General features: G+C 47.6%; 1 protein-coding gene across 3 annotated transcripts in view; it reads left to right on the top strand.

The window, feature by feature from the left end:
- Nucleotides 1-17,760, top strand: part of STK36 (serine/threonine kinase 36) — a 254,800-nt gene that overhangs the window by 110,633 nt on the left and 126,407 nt on the right. The gene's annotated exons all lie outside the window — the stretch shown is intronic.

Here is a 17,760-nt window from a genome sequence, read left to right as displayed (position 1 = left end):
GCGAACCTCCCAGTTATACCACCCGCTCTTTCTTCAAGGAGTTAGATATACTCCTCGGCACACTAGTCTGGGGATCCGGCCGCCAAGGAGCCGTCCTTTCTAAATTACACTTACCGAATGATTGGGGGGGGGGGCCTTGAGCCCCTTCCTTCAAGACATATTTCCTAGCAGCCCAGCTGCAATGGCTGTCCCACTGGACAGCTGGCTGTTACCTTAACAAAGCCTGCACGGACGCCGGTCCTGTGCCAACCCCTGCACTCTGTCTCTTGCTGCTCCTGGGAATGCACACTGCATCGTCCTGGCCCTTCCAGGTGGCGGTAGCGAGGTCCTGCATGATCAGGATACACCACCTCGCTCTGGCAACTCCGCTTTATACCCCTAATTTACCCTTAGTTTGTCTGCTGGGTGGCCGAGACTACTTCACTGCACGGGAACTACGGATCTGGACTGATCATTCTCTCCTCGAGGTAGTCAGCCTCTTTGGGAAGGGACATCTCCTTCCCTTTGACCAGTTGGCTGTGGAGAGTGGGCTCTTGATGAAACAGTTCCTTCTACATAGGCAGCTCATGCGCACATGTAGCACCTTGTGGGATCTTTCAGGTGGAGAACCCGCAACACAACCAGTGCTGCATACCATATTAAATATGGGACTGGACCGCCATGTTATTACTTAGCGATATAGAGCCATCGGGGAATTGGCGGCCACCCCGCTAGACACACTCCGCCACAAATGGGAAAATAAGTTTGTGAGGGTACTGCACAACAAGGAATGGGAGCGACCACTCAAATTCTCACAGAAGGTATTGTGCAATTCGCAATTTAAGAACATTCAGATCTTTATTTTTCACAGAGCCTACCTAACTCCTGCCCAGTTACATCATTACTTTCCAGACACTCAATTTGCATGCCCCTGCTGCCAGGCTCCATACGCTGCGCTCATGCACATGCTATGGTTGTGCTCAGCTCTTCAGCGTTACTGGTCCACCATTCAGGTAGTGCTGCACGAGGCCACAAGGCTCCCCGATCTAAACACCTGGGAGACATGTTCCCTCCGCAAAAAGCAAAATAAGGTACAGGCACCGTTTGCAGCCTTGGCACTACTACTGGCCAAACGCACAATTACACTTCACAAGCGCTCGCTCCCCCATTCCCCCCTCCCAATAGAGACATGGAGGGGAGTGCTATGCAAATGGGACACTGCAGAGGGGGATGCTCTCCAATACGAGGATGTCTGACGGATCCGCTGATGGCCTATATCACCCCAAAGGGCTGCTTTCCTTGTGCACTTACGACAACAGTGTGACGACAGTGACTTGACCCCATAAAGCTCACACCTACACCAAGCACCAGGTTCACCCTCGCTTCCTCCTTCCCCCCTGGGCGACAGGCACCTCCTGGCACAATCCTTCCCACCACTCAGATCTCACTCCCTTCGTATCTTCTGTATTGTGTTGAACAGTTGCAAGTACATGTATTGATAACTTTATTACCATATTATGGCCTGCACAATTCACATATAATTACTCAACACTGCTGTTTGTAAAGATGTCACCAATTTCTCCATTCTAGCCTCCTTCCACTCAGTGGTGGCGGCTGCAAATCTCAAGGGGTGGGGGGGAAATAAAATATATATTTTTTTAATTTACCTGTTCCTGCTGCCACCACCGGCCGCCTTGCTCCTCTGGGACACCACCACAGGCTCCCCATGCAATCCTGGTGCTGCTCTTATGCTATACCTAGCATGAGAGCAGCATCAGAATTGGTCTGAGTAGCTTGGTCGGCCACTCAGACACTACACTGGAGTCTGTGCTGTTTTTCAAACCCAGCCTGGTTGGGGAAACCTAAATGCGCATGTCAGTTTGGTCAGCCTGGTACGGCCGACCAAACTGACATATGCACTTAGTGCACTCACTCCACTCCTCCCCTCTCCCATGGCCAAGCCCCACCCCTCCCTACACGTGCTGGCTGGGCCAGCAGCTGTAAAATAAAACAATAGTAAAATATTGTTTTATTTTTCAGCTGCGAGCTCAGCCAGTGGGCGACGCTCCTTCACCTTTGCGAAGGTGCCGCCCCTGGTTCCACGCCATTATTGTCTGTCGATTGCTCATATTATTGGGTTGAAACAATACATAACATAATGCCAGCCTCCTCTTTCTGTCCTTTCTCCAGTAACTCGTAATCACTAGGCTTTTCATAGTACAAGCAATCCTAACTAAACAAGGTAGTCATGTCACAATGAGATGTTTGTGTTGAGACCTGATATATGTAGTATATCCAGGGAAGTAAGTAATGAGTATGGGCATATATTAATCTACTTTACCTCCACCCAGTGCTTAGCTCAAAACTAATACAAAGTTGTGTGTTGAGACCTGAAATATGTAGTATATCCAGGAAAGTAAGTAATTAGTACAGGCGTATATTAATCTACATTACCTCCACCCAGTGCTTAGCTCAAAACTAATACAAACTTTTAATAACCTGTTTAGATTGTTTCTAGTATTGATGTTCTTTAGTAATACCTCCCCCTGGATCAATACGTTGCTGTTAATTCCAAAAATAGGGTCTTTTTTGTTCAGGACTTTCAAGTAAATGGAGGCTTCTCTGATATTTTTCACATAATGATGTGTACCTTTAACGAAACAAAATTCCAAAATCAATGAATTATCAAACAGCCATGACTGCAAATAAGCAGCAATAAAATAATGTTTTATGTATTTGGTTATTAAATATATTTTGCATAGCACTTCATGTGAATGTACACAGCTTTCAAACACCTGAGGAGGTAACAAAACAGAGCTAGATGAGCGTAACAGAGTGCTGATACTACATTCATATAGCATCTCTGCTCTGATTTTGTTGTTTTGCTAGGATGCTCTCTCCAGGTAGTTACGTTTCTAGTTTCCTTCCAGAATCCAGATGATTTCCATGGTACCACAAGTCAGACATGTAGAGCTATTGCCCTGTAGTGTTTGTCCATCTTACCTATGTAGGAAAGTACCCTCTATTTGGCATGTTACCCCCAATTTCTGCCTGATGTCAGTGTGTTTGACTGTGTTCACTGGGATCCTGCTAACCAGGACATCAATGATTATACTCTTGCTCCTCTAAATGTTGTAACTACATACAGGTAGCCCAGTATTGACACCCAAAATTGGCATACTGGTCACCCCTTATAGGTGCCTAGTATATGGTACCTAGGTACCCAGGGCATTGGGGGTCCAGGGGATCCTTATGGTCTGCAGCATTTCTTTTGTCACCCACAGGGAGCCCATGCAAAGGCTTCTAGAAGACTGCCATTGCAGCCTTTGTGACATGGTGCATGCGGCTTTTCACTGCCATTTACACTGCACCAGATCACTTTTAAGTCACCCATATGTCAGGCCTTCCATCCCTGAAGGCTGGGTGCAGAGTAGCTGTGTGTGAGGGCACCTCGGCACTAGCAGAGGTGCCCCCACAACCTCCAGGACCATTTTCCCAGACTTCGTGAGTGCCGCGACGCCATTTTACACATGCACTGGACATAGGTCACTACCTATGTACAGCTTCACAATGGTAACTCCGAATATGGCCATGTTTGGCATCACCCATGTTGGAATCATACACCAAGGCTTTTGCAAGCATTGGTTGTATGATTCCATGCACTCTGGGGGCTCCTTAAAGGACCCTCAGTACTGCCATTTCAGCCTTCTGAGGTTTTCCAGGCAGCCCCAGCTGCTGCCACCTCAGACAGGTTTCTGCCCTCCTGTTGCTTGAGCAGCTCAAGCCCAGGAAGGCAGAACAAAGAATTTCCTTTGGGAGAGGGATGTTACACCCTCTCCCCTTGGTAGCCTCCCAGAGCCTCTGGAAATGCTTTGAAGGGCACAGATGGTGCCATCCTTGCATAATCCAGGCTACACCGGTTCAGGGAACCCCAGTCCCTGCTCTGGTGTGAAACTGGGCAAAGGAAAGGGAAGTGACCACTCCCCTGTTGATCACCACCCCAGGGGTGGGGATCAGAGCTCCTCCAGAGGGTCCCTGGGTTTTGCCATCTTGGATTTCAAAGTGGCAGGAAACTCTGGGAGCATCTTAGTGGCCAGTGCCAGCAGGTGATGTCAGATCCCTCCTCTGATAGGTGCTTACCTGTGTAGCTGACTAATCCCCCTCTCAGGGCTGTTTAGGGTCTCTCTCTTGGGTGGTTCTTCAGATTCAGATTGCAAGACTCCAGCAGGAATCATATGCATCTTTTACTTCATCTTCTTACTGAAGAAACTGCATTTGGACCGTCCAGGAACTCTACAACTGCAACAAAGAAGCAAAGGTGACTTCTGCTACATTGTATCTTCAGCTCCTGCCAGCAACTGCAACTGTTTCCCGTTTGTGCATCCTCAGAGGACAGCCAGTCTTCAGCCTGCACCAGAAGAACGAAGGAATCTCCCTTCAGTGAAGGAGTCACTTCCGTGCTTCAGCAGGCACCCCTCTGCAGCAATGACCGGTGGCTTGGGTCCCCTCTCCTGAAGACGTGCTGGATCCAGCAACACATGTGGTGGACTTAAGTGGTTCTGACGGTCCTGATGTCCAACTGTCTAACTTTGGTGGAAGTAAGAACTTGCCTCCCCACTCAAGGGAGCACCCCTGTGCACAGCATGTTTCGCAATTGCCAAGGCTTGTTCGCATCTTTCCATGAAGTTCTTCATGCACAGTGCAGCTCCGGCCCCCAGCACTCCTTCCCGCGACATACAGCCTCCTGCGTGGTTCTCCAGCAGCGTGGGATCCCTTTGTGTAGTGCTGCGTGGGCCTCCTTTTGCACCTTCTTCGTCCCCGAGCTGTGAGACTCCTGTACGTGCTGCCTGGTCTTCTGAGGGCTCTCGGAGTTGCTGAGAGCCCCCTCTGTCTCCCCCTCTTGGGTAGAGTCCACCAGGTCCCTCCTGGTCCTGGGCAACGCCTTTTTCCGCTAACCGCAGGCCCCAGCACAAGTGTTCTTCTCCAAAAACTATACCACTGCTCCCACAATTGGCACACCCCTAGCACACAGTTAAGTCCCTTGTAAAAGATACCCATGGTACCAAGGGCACCTATGGCCAGGGAAGGTCATCAAGGGCTGCAACATGTATTATGCCACCCTGGGGGACCCCTCACCAAGCCCATGCACCCTGCCATTGCAGCTTGTGTGCGTTGGTAGGGAGAAAAAGACAGTCGACATGGCACACCTCTCAGGGTGCGATCCCCACAAACCACTGCCTGTGGTATAGATAAGTCACCCTCTAGCAGGCCTTACAGCCCTAAGAAAGGGTGCACTATGCCACAGGTGAGGGCATAGCTGCATGAGCAATATGCCCCTACAGTGTCTAAGTCCATTCTTAGACATTGTAAATGCAGTATGGCCATATAAAGTACATGGGCTGGGAGTTTGTCTTTACGAACTCCACAGCTCCATGATGGCTCCACTGAAGTCTGGGAAGTTTGGTATCAAACTTCTCAGCACAATAAACCCACACTGATGTCAGTGTGGGATTTATTGAGAAATGCACACAGAGTGCATCTTTGAGATGCCCCCTGTATTTTAGCCAAACTTCTAGTGCAGGACTGATCGGTGTGTGCCAGCTTGCCACTTCCAGGTGAGTTTCTGACCACATGGGGTGAAACCTTCTGTGCTCTCTGTGGCCAGAAACAAAGTTTGTACTGGGTAGAGGTGCTTCACGCCTCCCCCTGCAGGAACTGCAACACCTGTTGGTGAGCCTTAAAGGCTCAGGCCTCTTGTTACAATACCCCAAGGCACTCCAGCAAGTGGAGTTGCCCGCCCCCGGATAAAGCCCCACTTTTGGCAGCAAGTCTGGTGGGAAAATTAGGAAAAACAAGGAGGAGTGACCAGTTCAGCTAGGACAAACCCTAAGGTGTCCAAAGCTGAAGTGACCCCCCTCCCTGCAAAATCATCCATCTTGGTTTGGAGGACAAGTTACTGCCGCCTGACCCCTGTACGCCCCTAAATCCAGGATTTAAGGTCTCCCGTGAATCTAGCTCGTCAGATTCCTGGTGACCTCAAGAAGGAAATAGGACTGCTAAGCTGACCCCAGCAGAGAAGACTGACGACACCAACTGATTTGGCCCATCCCTACCGGCCAGTCTCCAGCTTCTGAAGCTCCTGCTACAAAAAGGCGAGGCATCCTGCAGGACCAATGACCTCTTAAAAGCCTCAAGAGGACTCCCTGCACAGCAGAGGACCAAGATCTACTGTGGACAGCAGCCCTGTCCAGAAAAAGTCCAGCGAAGGACTCCAGAACTTCCCCGGGCCTGAGAGTTCTGCCCACTCTGCACCCGATGCCCAAGGCCCGTGTCCTGGTGGCCCACCAGTCCAGAGCAGGTCCTGAGGCGATTCTGACCTTGTGTCCACCCTGGGTTGACCCCTCCTGGCCAACCCGACTATGCCCGAAGCCTAAATCCGGAGGATCCCCCTGACCACGTGACAACGGGATGAAGATTCCCGACGCCTAAAGGTACCCCTGCACCCGCAGCCCCTTGGCCTTGGGTAATCCGACCACCGGTCCAGCAACGTTCAGCAGGCAGCCCTCCTCTTTGTCTAGCCTGTGGTTTTCCGGAACCAACCCCCTAGACCTAGCCTGCAGCATCTTTGTGAACCCCTGCGTCCCCCTATTGAAAAGCATTGGGAGCTCCATGCTGTGTTTGCACCCGCCTGCCCCTGCGACCCTGAGCGTGTATTTGGTGCTGACCTGTGGCCCCCTGTTGCTCACCTACCCCCCCAGATCTGTCCTCGGAAGACGCGGGTACTTACCTGCAAGCAGGCCTGATTCCGAGTGCCCCCAGTCTCCATGGGAGCCCATTTTAAATCTTGCATCATCTTTGACCGCTGCACCTGGCCAGCCTCGTGTTGCTGGTGGTGGGTGTTTGGGGTAAACTTGAACTCCAACCTGTGGCCATCCTAACCCCTGAGAGTGGAACTGTAAGTCTTGTACTTACCTTAGAATCCTACTAACTTCCCCCACCCCCAGAACTGTCTCTGAAAATTGCAGTAACTTTTAAAACAGATTATTGCTATTTTCTTAAAAAACGTTTAACTTGCTAAATTGAAAGTGGTGTTGATACATATGCATGCTACTTACTTGCAAATGTACTTACCTGCAAACTGAATCTTGTGGTTCTAGAAATAAAGTAACAAAATATATTTTTGCTATATAAAAACCATTGGCCTGGAGTTAGTCATTGAGTGCCTGCTTCCTTTGTTGCCTGTGTGTGTACAACAAAAGCTTTGCACTATCCTCTGATAATTCTAACTGCTCGACCACACTACCACAAAAGAGAGCATTACTATTATTTACTTTAGCCTCTGTTAAGCCTCTGGAGAACCTTTGGATTCTGTGCGCACTATATCTCATTTTGATATAGTATATAGAGAGCCAGCTTCCTACAGTAAGTTCGCAATTTTCAAAGCCATAGAAAATACAGCTGTCAGACTTGAGGCATGAGCCAGTAATGGTATCCTATGGCATACACTGCATAGGGTCACTTGCAAATGACTTACAGGACTGTTCTTCTGGACTTGATGTAAGTAAAGACTAAGGTCCAAGAAAGCACCAACAGTTCACATTTACCTACTGTGGTGTGTCCGGGTACAGGGGTGCTTTCAGCAGTGGTAGCCTCGAATGCTAGACGCTAAATAAAGTCAGTGGGGAAAAAGTACCTGTAGAGAAAGGCTGCAAATAGGGACTGGGGGACCAGTCCGGCAGAAAGTGAAATTAGTTCTTGAGGGTCTCAGGACCACAAAGACACCATTGGTTTCAATGGACTCGGGCTGGGGGACTCGGTGCGCAGGTGTTTTCTCCGGCGGGTTGGCGATTTTGAGGCTCTCACAGTTCTCGGTGCACCTGCTGAAGAGGGAAAAAAACACAGCAAGACATGGAGGTGGTCTCTTTTGAAGTCCCTTGACATGCAGGTATGTTTTGGCGGGGGTGGTGTTCGGACTGCACACAAACAAGCCTTGGTGCTTGCAACAGGCTCCGGCACCCTGGGTATTGATGCAAGGAGTCTCTAGGGATGGATCAGCATCTCGAAGACTACTTCGATTGTCAGGGCTGATCTCCTGGACACTCAGTGACCACCTCCTGGGCTGCTGCGTCAGTGGACCTGGTGGTCAGCAGATCGTTGGACCTGACTGTGCGGTCTTTGGCTCCAGGGGAGTGGCTCCTTCACTTCAAGGGAGATGCTGGCTGGTTGGCAAAGTGCTGGATGTCCTCCAAGGCTCTGGGAGGATGCACAGCTGCAGGACAAGTCGATTTTTGCAGTTGTTGGGCAGGAGCAGAAATGCAGGGTTTGGTGCCAAGTCCACAGCTAGTCCACAGTTCTTGCCTCTTTGGTTCTTCTTTGTCCTTCTTCTTTGTCCTTCTTCTCTTTGTGATCAAGTGAATCTGAGTTCCCGGTGTCAGGGGCCACTTAAATACTAATTTTAGGGGCAGTGAGGGGTGTAGCCGATGGTCTGCTTACTCATGGTGTCACTACAGCCCCTATGTGACCACTTCCTGTGGGGAGTAGGTGTAGGAAGCTGTCTCTTTAAATAATGGACCAAATGAGGCACACTGTGCAAAGAGCCCTAGTAAACCTCCAAAGGTATCACAGAGGCACAAATGACACCCCAAATGCTCTCTTTTGTAGTCGTGTGGGTGAGCAGTTATGCATAGCAGAGGGTAGTGCTAAGCATGTAAGGCGCACACATACAGTAATTGAGACACACAAGAAATCCAACACCAATTTATAAAAATAAAGCATGCTTTTATATCAATTTAGATACCAAGATCACTGGAATCAGGTGAGTACTTTTCGAGATATGAATTGTTATATTTTGCAAAAGTTGACAGTGCATTTTTCAGGACCCATCTCCTGGATTCAGGGTAAGTATGGAGTGAGGTCCAAGGCCACATCAGCATGTTACCTCAGACAGCACTGGGGTGGCTGGGTGCGGTGGTGCAGTTCAGTGTCTGGTGCCCTGGAGTCCTGTGCGACTGAACCAACCAGTGGGTTCAGGTCTCACGGGCCTGGGGGACGTAGAAACACCTGTTGTCTGCTTCTCCTCCGTCTAGGGCGCCCGGGTGCAGAGGTGCAGTGGACCATCTGGGCCTCCATCACCAGAGGCAGTCGCGGTATGGGGGGGGGGTCTGCAGTCACAGACTGCAGGCACTGTCGGGAAGTCCACAGTGGGCAAGCTCAAGGTGGGCTTCGTCTCTGGAGGGCCTAGGAACCATGCTGGCACCATTGGCCCACTTCAGCTTGGGTTAGGCGGCTCGGTGCAGTGGTGATGTCCGGTGTCCGGTTTTGGTGGTCCTGGTCCTCTCAGTTATTTCTGGGGTTGCCTGCATATGTAGGAAAGCAGCTACTCTACTCCAAGAGAATTGTTCTTGACAATTTGTGAAGAACTGGCAGCTCTCCCTGTTTCTTGGAGGTTGCAGCGGCAGGAGAGCTCAGATGCTCCTTGAGAGTCAGGTGCAGCAGGCAGGCTAGCAGGGTTGGCGCAAAGTCTGTCATGGTCCTCGGTTCTCTGGCTCAGCAGTCTTCTTTTCCACTTCTTCTTTTATGTGCAGCAAAAATCTGAGATCCTGGTATCTGGGGTTCCTCAAAATACTCAATTTAGTGGACATTAAGGGGAGTGCAGGATAGTAGCAAATGGGCTACTTACCCTTGGGGTCACTGCACCCCCTAGATGGCTTCTTCCTTTGGGGAGTGGGCATCACCCTTTATCAGAATTCCTAACTCCACCACACACAAGATGTTGGAATTCCTAAGGCTGTGTTCATTTCATGCTGGTCACCCTTTGTGTATGTCCAGCCTGGAAATGCAACAGGCCTCCTGCATAGCTAACTTTCCTGCCTGCCCAGGTGCCAGATGGGCCCTGGGACAGGGGAGTTGGCATCGTCCTCTGAGGAAGGCCAGATCTGTATACCAGAGGCGGTGGGCTTATTTGAAGCCTGCTGCCTTGGAATGCAGATTTGCAGGTCATCAAGTTGGGACGGGTATCTAAAACCCCTACCAGAGCAGGCCTTGTTTTGGGGGTCAGAATCTTGTCTGTTGGCGGCAGGCTGGCTAGTACTAGTCTTTGAGCCCCCAGGCAGTTGGTAGGTTTTCAGGGGTCACCTATAAGGTGCCTTCTGGGGGCATGTATTAATAAATCCATCACTGGGACCTGTGAGGGTTTATTAATACAAGATGTTTAATACCAAACATCCCTATTTTCAGTGAAGCCATCATGTAGCTGGGGAACTCATATTGACCAGTGTCAAGCACATGTATTTAGTATGGGTTCCCTGTACACTTACTATGTCTAAGAATCGACAGACATAGCAGGGGCATATTTCATTTTTTGCAGATATGTCCACACATGCAATATAATGCACCCTGCCTTAGGGCTGTAAGGCCTGCTGAAGGGGTGACTTACAAATATTACATACATTTGTTTTCTGACATAGTTGTCACGCATGTTTTCACCTTGTGTTCGCAGCCTCCAGCGGCATTCTGCATGAGGTTGGTGCTTGGCCCCATAGAGCAGCACAAGTTGTGCTGCAGTTCTTAGGGGCCCTCTTCATTACCCATGCCTTAGGTAGCAGAGGTACCATTTACTAGGGACTTACAGAGGTACTAAAGGGTCTGGCCGCTTGGGGATCAAGTGGCCAGGCGTCTTGTTTTGGGGAAGGAACACTGGCACTGGGGACCTGGTTAGCAGGAACCCAGTCCACTTCAGTCAAAGTTGCATCAAAAACCAGGCAAAAGGAGTGTTTGTGGGGGGAGGGGTACTGCAACAAGAACCCAGCTTTCTACAGTGGGCATAACCCTGTCCCAGAGTTCCTAATTCCACCAAAAATAAGATGGTGGAACCCTTCTTTCTTGGAGCACATCAGGCAGCCCACCTTAGAGGTGTGACTAGCCTAGAGGTGCAATACGCCTACTGCATAGCTAATCTCCCACCTGTCCTGGTGCCAAATGGGACTTGGGGCAGGAGGTGGCATTCTTCAAGTCTGGAGGAACCCGTGGTCACATATCAAAGACAGAAGGGGCTTTGAAGCCTCTGACCTTGGTATGCAGAATCACTAGCCAACCTGCTGGAGGAAGTGATAACACCTTATCTAGAGTGGGCATTGTTTCCTCACCTCGGAGAGTGCTGGCTCCTAACTGCAGGGCATTAGAAAGGTGTGTGTGGTGGCAGGCTGGTCAATACCAGTCGGCAAGCACACTTGAAGACTAGTGGGGTTCAAGGGGCACTTCTAAGTTGCCCTCTGAGTGCATGTCATAATAAATCCAGTACAGGCATCAGTATGGCTTTATTAAGATGAGGTGTTTGATATCAAACACCGTAGGCTTCAGTGAAGTCATTGTGTAGGTGGGTAACTCGTAATGACCAGTGCCCAGTACATACCTTAAGATGGCTTCCCTGCTCACTTGCAAAATCTAGTTATCGAACTAGGCATCACAGAGGCATAGCTGCGTATGCAGTTATATCCTCACATAAAATATAATGTAACCTACCTTAGGACTCCAAGGGGTTGGGCTCGGAGTGTTACAAGTTGTTTTTCTTCAAAGAAGTCTTTTCAGAGTCACATGATTGAGTGACTCCTCCTCTCGGTTACAGTGCGCATGGGCATCGACTCCATTGTTAGATTGTTTTCTTTCCGCTGTCGGGTTCGGATCTTTTTCCTCTCGCTCTGAGATTTCGAATCGGAAAACCTTAGAAAACCTATTTAATCGTCGGTATTGTTTCAGTTGCGTTTTCCATCTAGCAGCGAACCGCTAGTATCGTCGGAATCTTCATTTCGACCTTCGGGCCTGTTTGGGCCTACCGCGTGGAAGCCTGATGGATCGGACTCCATTTCGATTTTGCCCTCAGTGCCACGCAAAGTTCCCATATGCAGACCAACATCTGGTTTGTAATTTTTGCCTTTCGCCAGGCCGTCGAGAAGAAGATCGCGAAGCCTGTCCATCATTTTGATCGAAGAAGACCTTGAGAGATCGCAGGGCCAAAAGACTAGAAATGGTGTCAAAAAGCACTGAACATCTCGACGTCATGGAGGAAGAGCAGGCGCAGACAGCAGTCTCCATCTGAGACACCGACTCCGAGCAAGAATCTGAAGATGATAGACCCATCACTGCTGGCCAGCACGTGAGTACGTCTGCCCCTACGCCAATATATAAAAAATAACAATCAAAGGCCTTGGGTACACCACTGCCGGAAGGCCATGGCTTGGCCCGAAAAAAGACTGTTGGCAACCGACCTTCAGGATCGTTGCTGAATAAAGGCCACCCCTTGCACCGCTTGCATTGGCGCGATCGTGGATATAAAGGAAATGCTCCGTTACAACAGAAATAATGGAAAGCTAGTGTATACAATATAAGCAAGATGGATGGCGAATTAAGCATACAGTTAAATGCTTGAGAGAGTTCATCATAAAAGGAGAAAGTCCTGATCAGGTCAAAGGGTACACCTTAGACGAAACATGTGTTTACTGGGACAAAGTTGTGAACAAATTGGATGACTAGGATAATGTTGTGAAGGATTTGAATACAAGACTGAATGGGACAGAGTTGTGAACAAATTGGATGACTAGGATAATGTTGTGAACAATTTGGATACAAGAGTGGGACAAAATTGTGAGCAATTTGGATGACTGGGATAATCTAAGGAACAATTTGGATACAAGAATTTCAAGGAGGAATAAGGATTATCAATTTTTTAATTTATGGAATAATATGTGATTTATGGACATTAAGTATTACTGAACAGAAAGTGAATTTTATTTTAAGATAAACTATGGTGATGTGCCGCTCATTGTTGGTACAGAAATAGATCTATTCGGAACAAGCAAAAACGCAAAATTCCCAAACTTCTAATCCAGACACCCACATCCCCTATCCAAGGGCAATGTTCTATGTATCAATTGGTCACGGATACTTGCCTACGCTTTTCCCCCTCTCCCACTCCTTCCCTTTCTGGTCAGCAAACTACGTCAAACATCACTCACCATGATACTCATAGCCTCAACATGGGCACGTCAGCATTGGTACACAACACTCCTAGATCTGTCTGTAGTATCTCATTCCAAACTCCCAAACAGAACAGATTTGTTAACACATAACAAAGGTCAAATCAGGCACCCAAACCCCAAAGCTGTCAATCTAGCGATTTGGCTCCTGAAGTCATAGAATTTGGTTACCTAAAACTTCCATCAGAATGTATGGAAGTAATTAAACAAGCATGTAAACCTACTACTAGACAATGTTACGCAAACAAATGGAAAAGATTTGTCCACTACTGTCAGTCTAAAAACACTGATCCATTTACAGCATCTATACAAGATTTTGTATGCTATTTACTTCATTTGCAGAAATCAAATTTAGCTTTTTCATCCATCAAAATCCACCTTACTGCAATATCTGCTTATTTACAAACTATTCAGCACACTTCCCTATTCAGAGTTCCTGTTATTAAAGCCTTCATGGAAGGATTAAAACGCATTATGCCACCCAGAACACCACCAGTTCCTTCTTGGAATTTAAATATTGTACTTAACAGACTCATGGGCCCACCTTTTGAACCCATGCACTCTTGCCAAATTCAATTTTTAACATGGAAGGTTGCCTTCCTTGTAGCTATTACTTCTTTAAGAAGAGTTAGTGAAATACAAGCGTTCACTCTTGAAGAACCTTTTTCCCAAGTACACAAACATAAAGTTGTAATTAGAACAAATCCAAAATGTATACCAAAAGTAGTATCTCCTTTTCACATCAACCAAACAGTGGAATTGCCAGTCTTCTTTCCACAGCCAGACTCTGTGGCAGAAAGAGCTCTTCATAATCTATATCTCAAAAGAGCTCTTATGTACTATATAGACAGAACTAAAGAATTTAGAAAAACAAAACAACTTTTCATTGGCTTTCAACAACCACATAGAGGCAATCCTATGTCAAAACAAGGATTAGCAAGATGGGTTGTCAGATGCATACAAACATGCTATATCAAAGCAAAAAGACAACTTTTGATCACTCCTAGAGCACATTCTACAAAAAAGAAAGGCGCGTCAATGGCATTTTTAGGAAATATACCAATGGCTGATATATGTAAAGCAGCTACATGGACAACTCCTCATACATTTACAAAACACTACTATGTTGATGTTTTTTTTCGCAGCAACAAGCTACTGTAGGTCAAGCTGTCTTAAGAACACTATTTCAAGCAACTTCAACCCCTACAGGCTAGCCACCGCTATTTTTGGGAGGACTAACTGCTTTGTAGTCTATGCATAGCATGGGTATCTGCAGCTACACATGCCATTGAATGGAAAATGTCACTTACCCAGTGTACATCTGTTCGTGGCATGTAGTGCTGCAGATTCACATGCACCCTCCCTCCTCCCCGGAAGCCTGTAGTCGTTCAAGTTTAACATTTGGTCATATGTAGATACATTTACATTTGCATGGACATCTCTTTGTATTCTTATACTCCATCACTCCTTCCTTCACCCTTTGCGGGAAAACAATCTAACAACTGAGTCGATGCCCATGCGCACTGTACCCGAGAGGAGGAGTCACTCGATCCTGTGACTCAGAAAGGACTTCTTCGAAGAAAAACTTGTAACAATCCGAGCCCAGCCCAAGATGTCGGGAAGATATATGCATAGCATGTGAATCTCCTTCCATCTGAGGTTTGGGGACAACGTTTCCTCGAGGAGGGCACCACTGGCACAGTCCTATCTTGCCCAGCCCAAGGAGCAGCAGGTGCAGTTCAGTCTGGGTGCAGCCTCTCTTTGCTGGGGGGGGTGGGTGTGTGTGTGTGTGTGTGTGTGTATGTGTCTCTACTTATTAAAGGTGACATATGGGTATTTGTTACATTAAACAATCAAGTTGGGTTTAATTCACCAATTCTTTTGATACTTTAAAGTATCAAATTTAGGAGTCCCATTCAGAAGTTAGCACTACTGAGTTGTCAGTGTGTAACTCTGTACTTGCCAATTGGGCTTACTAGTCTTACCACAGTAAAAATGACAATGCAGGATCTTTACTGTCATGACATGTAAAGTTAAGAAAACACATGTCAAACCTTTTAATATAATGCACCCTGCCTTTAGGACTCAGTTGGCCTTCCTTAGGGGAGACTTGAAAATATTAAAAACGAAGGCTTGGGTTTAATTTAAAGGGCAAAACAGAGTTAGCAAGCAAACTGCACTGCAAACCAGAAATGGTGGGCTAGGAATCATACTTTCCTTTGTCTCACACTGGGTGACACAAAAAATGCTGCAGTCCATGAGAGACACTTTAACTTACAGGCCCTGGGTACTACTGGCACCATACAGTAGGGACTTATAAGTAAGTTAATTTATGCCACCTGTGTGTGAACCATTCATACATACATTCTTTTAAGGGTCGCGTGGAGACTGTGCACCTTCAAAGTCGAAAAACCAGCAGCATCAGTCAAAACACTTTGGGGAGATTATGCAAAAAGAGGCATTTCCTTACACCCTCTGTAGGAAAGTAACCTCTTTTTGGCATGGTTACCCCCACTTTTAGCCTGATGTCAGTGTGTTTTTTCTGTGTTTACTGAGATCCTGCTAACCAGGACCCCAGTAACTGTGATCTCTCCCTCTGGATTTCATTGTCCCTAACTTTTTACACCCCACAATTGGCACACTGGTGTCCCCATATAAGTCCCTAGTATATGATAAATAGATACCCAGGGCATTGGGGCACCAGGGGGGTTCCCAGCATGTATGCCACCCATGGGGGCCTACGCAAAGTGCGTCTGCAGGCCTGCTTTTGCAGCATGCGTGAAAGGGTGCATGCACCCTTTTCACTACAGGTCACTGCACCAGGTCACTAAGTCACCCCTATGGCAAGCCCTTCTAGCCCAGAGGGCAGGGTGCAAGTACCTGTGTGTAAGGGCACCCCTGCATGAGCAGAAGTGCCCTCACGAACTCCATCTCCATTTTCCTGGACTTCATCAGTGTAGGGGAAGTCATTTTACCCCTGTTCTGGATGTAGGTCACTACCAATGTCCAGCTACATAATGGTAACTCTGAACATGGGCATGTTTGGTATCAAACATGTTGGAATCATACCCCAGTACTGTTGCCAGTATTGGTTGTATGATTCCATGCACTCACGGGGCTCCTTAGAGGACACCCAGCTTTGCTCCTACCAGTTTGCATGGTTTTCCTGGGCAGCCTGTGCTGCTGCCATCCTACAGAAGGGTTTCCGTCGTCCTGTTGCTTGAACAGCTCAAGCCGAAGAAGGCAGAACAAAGGATTTCCTTTGGGAGAGGGAGGCAACACCCTTTCCCTTTGGAAATAGGTGTTACATGGCTTGGGAGGGGTAGCATCCCCAAGCCACTGGTATGCTTTGAAGGGCACATTTGGTGCCCTCCTTGCATACACCAGTGTGCACCGGTTCAGGGACCTCCAGTCCCTGCTCTGGTATGAAACTGGACAATGGAAAGGGTAGTGACCACTCCCCTGTTCATCACTACCCCAGGGGTGGTGCCCAGAGCTCCTCCAGGTGGCCACTTGTTTCTGCCATCTTGAATCCGAGGTGGGCAGAGGCCTCTGGGAGCATCTGAGTGGCAAGGCCAGGCGGGTGATGTCACAGCCCACTCCTGATAGGTGGTCACCTTGTTAGGTGACCAATACCCCTTCCAGGGCTATTTAGGGTCCCCCTCTTGGGTGGGTCCTCAGATTTGGCATGCAGGATTCCAGCAGGACTCCTCCGCAACATTTACTTCGACTTCTGGCCACTGGAACTGCAACTGGACTACACAGGAACCTACAATCTGCAGCTCGGGCAGCAGATGAAAAGACAATTGATGTGAATTGTGTTTAAGCAAACAAATTATTGCCAGGTCGACCGGGGGCTCAATTCATGTAAAGAGAGGTTGCAATATCAGCTCTTGGGGTGCTATTTCTCTAGTGAATATATGTATCATGGGTGTCTGAAAATCCTGTCATGCATTGGCTGGCCATTATTGCCAGATATTAGCACTCTAAAGGACGCAAGGTGGGGCGGGCCTCTGCCTAAAGTGTTTTTATTAGTCGAGAGATTAATCTTCAAAAGCTTGCTTCCAAATCAGTTTTTTATTGTTTTATAATTTGTTTCTTAAGATCGTCAACATGAGCAACACACAGAAATTAGAAATTAACCTACTTGTTAAAAAGATTCCTCACATGGGCTCTGTCAGATATTTCTTCGTAGAGTGGGCTGAATTAATCTGTACTTCTAAAATGGAATAAAATCATTCTAGTCAAATTTACTATTGTAGGATTGTTCTCTGGAAGAGTGTGGGAGTTTGTTCAAGTCCTTTGCAAGAGACTGGACCATCTGATAATTGTGTTTAACAGATTCTTCTCTTTTTTCTTTCTAGGGTTAAATCTTAACATTACCACCTTTTCTGATTGCAGCCATTACCACATGGAAGTAGGGGGGCCCCTCTTTCCATTCTTCTCCCAACACTACGCCAGGAGATTTAAGAGGCACTTAAGTGTATGTCACGAACATGAGCCAGATAACCAAACTATAGAAAAAGTGCCTTTCATTTTCCCCTAGCCCCATCTTATTACTGTATACAAGTAAAGATACATAACACAACAAAAAACATACAAGAAGTTTGCCACCTTTATTCACTAATTTAACGTTCCTCCTTACTTTAACCTGATTCATTTCACCAAAAAGGTCCATTTAAATTAATGGGGTTTTGCCTTTGCTTTGAAATAATTTACGATTGGCAATGTCATCATCCCCACATTTCAC

The sequence above is a fragment of the Pleurodeles waltl genome, chromosome 7, assembly GCF_031143425.1.
Source record: "Pleurodeles waltl isolate 20211129_DDA chromosome 7, aPleWal1.hap1.20221129, whole genome shotgun sequence".
Lineage (NCBI taxonomy): Eukaryota > Metazoa > Chordata > Amphibia > Caudata > Salamandridae > Pleurodeles > Pleurodeles waltl.
This window is presented reverse-complemented; position numbering and strand designations above follow the sequence as displayed.